Source organism: Equus przewalskii, chromosome 8, assembly GCF_037783145.1.
Source record: "Equus przewalskii isolate Varuska chromosome 8, EquPr2, whole genome shotgun sequence".
In the NCBI taxonomy this organism is placed as follows: Eukaryota; Metazoa; Chordata; class Mammalia; order Perissodactyla; family Equidae; genus Equus; species Equus przewalskii.
In genome coordinates, this window is record NC_091838.1 from 10,095,760 (window position 1) to 10,105,668 (window position 9,909).

General features: G+C 37.9%; 1 long non-coding RNA gene across 1 annotated transcript in view; it reads left to right on the forward strand.

The window, feature by feature from the left end:
- LOC139085023 (uncharacterized) overlaps positions 1 to 9,604 on the forward strand; it is a 32,200-nt gene extending 22,596 nt beyond the window's left edge. The window contains exons 4-5 of the long non-coding RNA XR_011542992.1: positions 6,766 to 6,863; positions 6,968 to 9,604. This is a non-coding gene — a long non-coding RNA (uncharacterized lncRNA). The remainder of the gene's footprint in view (positions 1 to 6,765; positions 6,864 to 6,967) is intronic.
- Positions 9,605 to 9,909: the final 305 nt, after the last annotated feature.

Consider the following 9,909-nt stretch of genomic DNA (forward strand, 5'->3'; position numbering starts at 1 on the left):
TTACAAAAAGTAATGGTTTGTGGGGTTTTTTTATATATAATGCATACAATTTGATATCTTTTACCTCTACGTAACTATCCATCTAAATATTTTCAATATTTTCCCGAAAATCTCCATTCTTTTGTCAGAAAATTACTTTAAAGTCTCAATTTATTTTTGTTATGGCCCCTGTATTCATTTTTTATTGCTGCTGTAACAAATCACCACAAACTTAGTGGTCTTAAGCAACACAAATTTATTGTCTCACTGTCCTCTAGGTCATGAGTGCAGTAGGAGTCTCACCAGGGCAAAATCAACCTGCTGGCAGACTCTATTCCCAGCTCGAGACTCTAGGGAGAATCCGTGTCTTGCTCATTCAGGTATAGACAGAATGCAGTATTACACAGCTTGCAGGACTGTGATCTCTGCTTCATTGCTGACTGTCAGCTGGCGGGTGGGGGGCCTTAGCTCCTAGAGAAGACCTCTCTCCAGTGCTTGCACATGGCCCCTTAGGTCCAAGAACCAGCAGTGAGGTGTCGGATCCTTCTCACACTGCCATCTCTCTCTGGCCACAGCCACAAAATGTTCTCAGCTTTTAAGGCCCCATGTGATTAGATTGGGTCCACTGAGGTAATCCTAAATAATTTCCCTATTTTAAGATTGTTAAGCTTACTCACATCCACAAAGTGCTTTCTGGTTTGTAAGGTAATATATTCACAGTTTCTGGGGGTTAGGATGTGGACATCTTTGGGGCGCCATTATTCTGCCTACCACAGCTCCTCCACTGTAAATGAAAACTAGATTCCTTCAGATCAGCCAGCTTTCCCAGTAACTTAAAAGTTAGGATGATCCATTGCCTGAAATTTGTAATATTTCAAACCCAGAAGATACGGTACAGATGCACCTCCTTCCCTTTCTCACTGCCACTTCGTCATCTCTGCTCGCCCACTATCGTTTAATGTTTCTTCTCGCTTTTTTTGCCTATATGATTCTGTTCCTATTCTTACCGTCATGATTTTGCTTAACTTCAGGATGTTGCCCTTCATGTTTGCAGTTCTGGAAACCTGCACCGGATTTTCTCTAGACCCACCCTTCATCATTCCTGTAGACCACCCACCCAATGCTCAGTTATCATCGTTCCTAGACTAAAACCAACACATTTTACCCCCATTCAATTTTAACTGAGTCGCACTTTAGCACCTGCAGTATTTAGAATTCTTTAATCTTTAAATATTGAATTCTAAATTCCTTTTCTCTGACCCTTACTGTTGAGTTTCCACTGTCGGTACTGCACAACCACCAAATCCACTCTTTAATTCCATCCCACCTTCCCCGTCCAATTCCTCTCTACTCTAATCATTCATTTATATCAGACTCATTAATTTTTATCAGACCAACTGCGTTCATTAATTTATCGATCGAGTATTTATTTAAAACCTGTTTTCTGCTTGACACTGTGTTAGTCAATGTAGATTTTACAGAGAGACTTTCCAGTTGTTCCTGATCTCACTGAGTTTGCAATCTGGGTTCACTCTCTTGCTACCCAGTCCGATTCCTGTGACAAGTTTCACCTGTTCATTCACAAGTGTTCAAAACTTTCTTAGCTACTTAACTGTGTCCTAATTTCACTGTAAAATCAGTTCCCCAAATATAGGTTCTCTGCTTGTCTAAATCGTTTAATTAGGCAAAACAATAAATATTAGATGGTTGAATAAATAAACATGAGCAAACCCTAAAATCCACTTTCTCTTTTTGAATTCCCTGACTTTCTGAAGGATGCTCTCAAGAAGGAGAGAGGAGACTAAACCTGATTTGTTTGATGATGGGTACATATATCAGCCTTTGCTAGGCCAATTCCGCTCACTAATTCATTTAAATTAGTTAACTTACTTCTCTCTTTTTTTTTTTTACAGTGATTATTGCAAAATTTTTCTTCTTTTCTTAAGTCACCCACATATCCCTACTGACAACCTGTGCTATACATCGCACACAAAAAATAAGATCACCAATTGCAAACTCTTAATTTTTCCCATTTATTTCCTTCGAAATTTACTCATAATGACAGCCCCCACTTTCTAGGCTGACTCTGCCACCCACTTTAACCCACTTTATGGCCACTACTACTTCCCAAGTGTCTTGAAACTTGCTCCATCAATTATCTACCCTCTCCTTCATCTTCCATGCCTTCTACGCCATGGGCCAGAAGTCTAATTGTCTCCTATCCTAATGAAAACTTTCCCATTCATTTCTTTTCTTCACTACTAAATTTTTCAGGAAAATGTTCATTACTTATGAACTTTACTTTCTCATATCTCCTTTCCTTCTTAATCCCTTGCGATCTTATGACTGCCCATAAAATATCATTGCAACAATTATTTAAAAGGTCGTTTAGAATCTATTGGTCACTTCTCAGTTCTCATCCAGCTTGACCTCTCTATAAAAAGACACTATTAATAATCCTGCTATTTTTGAAACCCTTCCTTGGCCTCATGACAATGTTCTACCTTTCTGACTGCTTATCTGAGCAGCCTTCTCCATTTATGACTGCTCCAGCTAAGTCTCATTCACTGACTCCTTTCTTTCTGCCTATCTCACATCCAATCCTCCATAATGTCTTCTCAGTCTGTGCTTGGTCCAGAGGAGACTTCCTCCGTATCTATGGTGTCATTGCTGGTTATTTGCGACTCTGTATCTCCAGTCCTGATAACAGATGCCCCATATTGGATCTTGAAGCAAGCCTTCTCTCATCCTTTTTGCAGAGCTGAGTTAGAGTTCAAATGAAAGCTGGCACATCATCTTTCTAAATATTTTAAAATTATGAGTCAAGCTAACAAGCTGCTAGATAAAATATAACTGGCTCTTCTATTCTGAAAGATACTCCTCTATAAGAACCTGGAAGGCCAGCCCCAAATTTTAACTTCTTAGATTTCTGGGAATTCCTCCCAAGAACATGACAGAAAGGAAGAACCATTCCTGACCTGTCACCTCTTCTTTTCTGTTTCACCTCCTGGCTCTAGCTAACATCACGTGGGGCCCCATGTGTAGGCGTGGGGACCCCCATACCTCAGGCGCAGGTTGTGACCATACCCTTGTAAACAGCTGTCCTTTGATCATCTCTTGGGCCTAAGGGAGGCACATCAGAGGATGAACCCAATGAAGAGGTCTGCACCAAGTCCAATCCCAGCAGTGGACATGAGCCCATTTGCTCATGGTGTCTAGGGTCTCAAGAACCCAGAGTTGATGTATTAATGCACAGTGGACTCAAGGGCGCATCCATTTTCGACCTGTGGATTCGTCATCTAGGAGGAAGCATATCCAGCCCAGGGACAGAGTAAAGTTCTCTAAATCATGGGTTCCAGAGCAAGGATTCCTGTGCCAGGGCCTAAGGGCAGGACTGCAATTATTACTTGCCAATCGTCTCCATAATAATATTATACAGGTTTATCCAATTTTCATTTTTATTAGTCTGAACTTATCTCACCACGATTATTCTTCCTGTTCCTGGTCCCCCCCATGGTCATATATATATACATATATATATATATATATATCTCACATCTACCTAGTCACACAGGCCAGAAAAATTAAAGTCATCTTCAATTTCATCACATTTCTTCTCCTCTCATTCAAAAGGAGACCTTCCTTCGATGGTCACCCAGCACTACTGCTTCATTCTCTGAAATGTATTTAGCCCTTTTCTTTTTTCCAATTCCACTTCCACTGCCCTAGCTGAGACATCCGTTCTCTTTCCTGAATAGCCTCTCAACCAGTTATTCTCTTCCCAATCTCCTGACTCTCTAGTCCGTCCTTCAAATTCAGCTCATCTTTCAACAGGTCAGAGAATGACACACCCCTTCTCCAAATCTTCATTGCTTTCTCACAGCCTACTCAATAAAATTCTTAGTATGTCATTAGATGTCCTTTATGTAATACCTCACACAGTCCTACTCTGGCCACACTAACCAACTTATCATGCCAACAACATCGAAAAACTTTTATGCTCTCTTGCTTTTCAAAACTTATCTCCCCTTCTTTCCGCTGATTTTCAGTCTATTCTATTCAGCTCAAAAGCCATCACCACAAGAAAACTATCTTGAGAATACTTACGAAGTTAAATCAGCTCTTCCTCTACTTTTAACTCATCTTGATAACTCCTCTATCATTCATTCATCCTTTCCTCCATTCCTCCATCCATCCATTCATTCAACAAACGTTTATTGAAAACCTATTATGAACCAGGCACTCTGCTCAGTCCTGTGTGAGTTTCTGCTCTCATGGAGCTTAGATTAGTGGGGGAGACAGATATTAATCAAAAATCACCTTAAAATATAAGGATAAGCTGACAAGAACTAAGAAATGAGCTCTGTGAGAAAGGAAATTGTTTTGTGAAAATGTTTAACTACTTTTTCATGAGTTATTGAGATGAACTTTCCTGAGGAATTGACAGGTAAACTGACATCTGTAGATGAAGAGGAGAGAAGAAGCCTCCTAGGTAGAGGAGACTGAGAATGCAAAAGCTTCCTGGTGGGAGGGACCTTGGCTCATTTAAGGAACTAAAAGAAAGTCAGAGAGCAGAAAGGTAGGGTTGAATGACATGTGAGAGGATCTCTCGTGATAGGGAGTGTCCAGATTTTGTCTTTATTCTGAGAGAAATGGAAAACTTCTGATGAGTTTTATGCAGGGGAGTTGACACAGTTTTGTAAAGAACTTTCTGGTTGTAACATGGGAAATTATTGAGGATAACAAAAGTGGATACAGATTAACCAGTTATAAGACTATTGCAGCAATTCAGGTGTGAATTAGTGGCTTGGGTTATGGTGGTATTGGTACCGACCCTGATATCAGTTTCCCTACATTAAACCCAGCATACGTGGGATTAAAACCAAAACACTCGTTCCCTGCTTACTCTCTGGCTTCCTGGCTCCAGAATCCACTGTCTTCCATGGAGACAGACACCGCCAAGGACAGGCACCTGGTTTCATTATCTCCTCCCCACACAGAGATACAGGCTGGTGAAAAAGCTGCTGATCAGCAAGGTCATGGGCTCTCTCCTCTCTGCAAGTAGTCTCAAGGCCAAAGACAGGCTGGTGGGAAAGCTCTGACCAGCAAGGCCATATGCTCCCCCTCACCTACCTAAAACCCCAAATAAAACCCTTCCTTTTTGCTTTTCGGGGAGTTTGGGATTTCAGCATCAGCTGCCCTCTCTCCTTGATTAGTGCTGTGCAATAATAAAATTCCTGCTTTCTTCCATTATACCCAGTGTCAAAGATTGTCTTGCTGCACAACAGGTTGAACAAAATCGCGTCAGGTTCCGTATCATTATCATTGGTGATAAGGAGAAGTGTACGCATTTGAGAAATACTTAGATCATGAAATCATCTAGACTTAGCGATGGTTTGACATGGAGGGTGAGAGAGATGTGATGTCAATGTTTCAGGATTGTGCATATTGAGTGGTGGTGCCATCCACCGAGACAGAGAACACTGGAAGAAGATCAAGTCTGTGGAAGAAGATCCTTTCAGTTTAGGGAAACTTCTGTGTAAAGTACACTTAAGATAAAAAGAGAAGTCTGTGTTTGATGTCAGTTTGAGATTAGAGGTCTAAAGATTTCTTAGAAAATATATAAAATTAGAGGAGATAAGAGCCAAGGACCCATCCCTGAAGAATATCAATGTATAAACATCTTTAAGGTGTGAGTTGGTGTATGCAGGGAAGTGGGCTGGCATGGAGAGGAGATGCACCTGCAAAGGAGTCTGGGAATTTTTTCTGCTTTAATTTATATTTATTTGTACTCTGTGTGCCTCCCCCACTGAAAGTTCCTTAAAGATAGTGAGCATTTCTTCCTTATAGCTATAGTCCTTCAGTGTCTAAGGACACTGTGTTTATGATATAATACTTGAATTGAATGTTGGTGACTTTTTGACAGCCATTATAGTCTTCCTGTGGAATAACACTGTGTTTTCAATGTGGAATCATTTATTCTCAGTTAATGTTTTTAAACTTAATTCAAAACTTCTTAAGCTCTGGTTTAGGATAATTACTTCCTAAAGAAAAGTTATAGTTTTCATCCATTCGTAAGAGAATGAAGACAAGGTCATAGTAATATCTTTCTCTCTGTTTTGTTCATGAGCAAATAGAGTCTTCTGTACTGATTTTTAATGTGGCTGTCACAAAAATTTGAAACTATCATAAACTAAAAACATAAAGAAAATCTAATAAGATTAATTTTCCAGAAGTCATAAACTTCATTCTAGGTCAATTCCATTCCAAAATAACTCTGAAAGATGGTTTTTAAAACATTTTCCATAACAAAATGGTGTTAAGCTTAAATAGGTTGGTTTGTACATCTTCTGTTATGTCATTCTTTTTTTAGATAAATAGAAATTTTCTAATTGAGGTGTTACTACCTACATGTCAAGCTAAATCCTAAATCTAGGGAAATATACTTTGAAATTAATAATGTCTACTTAAAATACTCTCTTGTCACCTTAACTTCCTTTCACAATTTTCTAACACTGATCTTGATATAAGTTTTCTTCTCTATTTCTAATTCTATTTTTTTCTGACTCCTTCCTCCAATAGCAAAATTATATGCAGAAGAAGATGCCTATTTAAAATCTCTAAAGCAGAAGGACATGAGTAATACTTTGCAAAATATTCTGTTGATGCCAAAGATTGAGAGTAACATTATATATGTTTCTTGAGTTTGGCTGAAACTTTTCATCTCCTTGGTAATTCTTGATCAGATTTATGTAAGAATGTAAATTATGTGTGTTCGCTTTCAAGGTTACAGTTCTCTGTCCCCAGAGTGGATCATTGACAAATGAGGTCAGCGTTTATTTCTACATCCCTGGCAGAAATTGATAATCACCTGTGTCTAGTGAGTAAGTGCCTATTTGCAAAAACAATAGGATTTTAAAAATTCAATCTCCCAGCATCTGTTCTACGTGTTCCTTATCCCGTTTATGTACTACTCTCATATTTTCAGGTCGTGAAATGCAGGCCAGGAAACTCACGGCTCATACATTGAATGTTTTGGCTAGGCACTCACTGTGTGAGTGTGAGAATATCGTTTAATTACAAGAAGTTTTTAAGAAGGGCAAAATCAAGAAGCTACACTAGTTTCATTATCTGTGGCACATATCCTGAAGAAAAAAGACAGATTTTAATGGTAAGTGAATATTGACCTTAAATCACTGGCTCACAAATTAGACAATAATTAGAGACTTCCATTCATATTTTGCTTATAATTCACTTTCTAAGACTTGAATGGCTCATTGGTTTTTCCTACGTGAAATAATAAACATCTTGACAGCAATGTTATTATTCCAAGCTGTTCTGGCCTAGAAAGGACTAATTCTGCTCTTCCAAAGAATCTCTGATTGTCTCTACTCATCCAGGCTCTCAGGAGTGAATCTTATTGCAGAGGTTAAAGGAAAACCTGAGCAAAGCAGAAGATAAGAAAATTATTGAAGAAAATATCACATAACATAAGATAATCATAAATATTAATAAAACAGTATTTTCCACAATACACGTGTGCAAGTCATGGGTCCTCTGAGGCAACAGAGCAAGTCTTGCAACCAAAAAGGTCTAGATTCAAATCTTTTCTCCATGTGTTACCAGATGCTTTATCTTGGGCAAATCACTTTATCTCTTTTAGCCTCAGTCTCCCCATCTGTAAGTTGATTATAAGTGTATTCCTAGGGGCCGGCCCAGTGGTGCAGCGGTTGAGTTCACACGTTCTACTTCTAGGCCAGCCCAGGGTTCGCCGGTTTGGATCCTGGGTGCGGACATGGCACTGCTTGACAAGCCATGCTGTGGTAGGCGTCCCACATATAAAGTAGAGGAAGATGGGCATGGATGTTAGCTCAGGGCCAGTCTTCCTCAGCAAAAAGAGGAGGACTGGCAGTGGTTAACTCAGGGCTAATCTTCCTCAAAAAAGAAAAGAAGAAAAGAGTATTCCTGATAACTTATGATAGGATCTATGACTGTTTCAAGGATTAAAGCCAGAAAAAAATGCATAAATGGTTGGCACAGTGCACATAATAAGTATTCAATAAAAGTGACTGTTACTAAACAGTAAATTGAAACAGTTAAATTTTATAACAAGCAATTTGCACATTGTACCTAAAACTAAATGACAGAAAAGGGCTAAAAATTAAGGCCTACCCAAAGATATTACTAACAAAGCTAACATACAAACCAAAATCACCAGTAATCAACAATACAGAATATAAGACAAATAATGATGGCTAGGACAAAGGAGGACAATAATCTGATTTTCCCTTTGAAAGAGTAAGTGTGACTATTATGTTGAAAATATGTTACGGTGAGAACAAGATGATAGTGGCAAGTTTATTTCTCCCTTATTTGAAAAAAATTCCAGAGGTAAGCATCCCAAAGCTGGTTTGCAGGTCTCATAAGACATTAGAGATCCAAGTTCCTTCTCCTATCCCTCTGCTTTACAATCTTGAAAATTGATTCCATTCTCAAAGTCACAAGGTGGCTACTGGATTTCTGGCCATCACATCTACATTCCAGGAGGAGGAAGTAGAGAAGACAAAGTCAACTCCCTTAAAAATCCTAACTGCAAGTCCCACCTGCCACCTTCCATTTACCTTTCATTGGCCAGGGTTTAGGGGCATCATCACACTGCATTTCAAACGAGACAGAAAAACATAGTTTTCAGACAAAACATATTGCTGTCCAACTTAATATCAGGATTCTGTTATTTAGTTAAAAAGGTGAGCCTGAATACTGAGTAGGAAATTAGTAGCCTCTGCTACAAATCCTAGTCCACATAGAAGCATATTTGGAGTAACCTATACCTTTACAGATATAAGTAGAAATGACATGAAAACAAAAAAGTAAAATTAATAAATCCAAAAGCTTGCTTGTTTTTTTTTGAAGGCAAAGAGAGAAACATCTAACGAAGCTCATCAATAGGAGAGAGAGAGAAAGTGAATGAGATTGAAAGGAAACATACAAAACCGGGAAAAAGAGCTATGATATAACCAAAGTTATAGGGCAGATTTTTTAAGTATATGGAAATGTCACACATAACATTAAGTGATAATAATTTTGAATATCTTGATGAAATATAAGATATTCATGGAAGAATAAATTTTCAAAACTGAGTCAAGAAAAAAAATCTGAATAGATCAATAAACGTGAAATTTAACATCCTATAAAAGAATTATCTTCAAAAGGCACATGAGCCACTGTTTTATAGTCAAATTATTCAAAACTTTCAAGAAAAAAGTAAACCCTGTTCTTAACTATTCCATAGAACAGAGAAAAAAGGGAACAATTCTCAATTAATATAAATATTAAATATAACAGTGAAATTATTAGCAAAACCTAAGAAAAGATAGTGACGAAAAAATAGAACCATTTGTCTTCTGAAGACAGATGCAAATCCTAAAGGAAATAATAGCAAATAAGCAACACATGAAAAAGAGAGTCCAACTATGATTTAATATTAGGAATCAGTATAATTAATTTTCCTAATAGGTCAAAGGAGGAAAATCAAAGATCGTTTTGATGGATCATTCAAACGCAATTGATAAAGTGAATATCCATTCATATTAGAAATAAAACTCTCGGCAAAAAAGAAATAAAAGAATAGTTTCTTAACTTGATATAAACATTTATGGCGTCTTGATAGCTGTCATCATGCCTAATGCTGGAATAGAAAGTAATTCCATTTAGAGTTCAGAATAAGACAGGGAAGCTCAAATCGCTGTTAGTTGTCTTTCTGGAAATGCTAAGTAATGCAATCAGAAAACGAAATGAGGGCTAACAATACTGGAAAGAGAATGGCAATTTCTGAAATCTTCAAATGATGTGATTTGTCCAAATGGAAAAAAACTCAACAGAATCGCCTGAAAAACCATTAGAATTAACAAGAGATTTCATTATATTGAT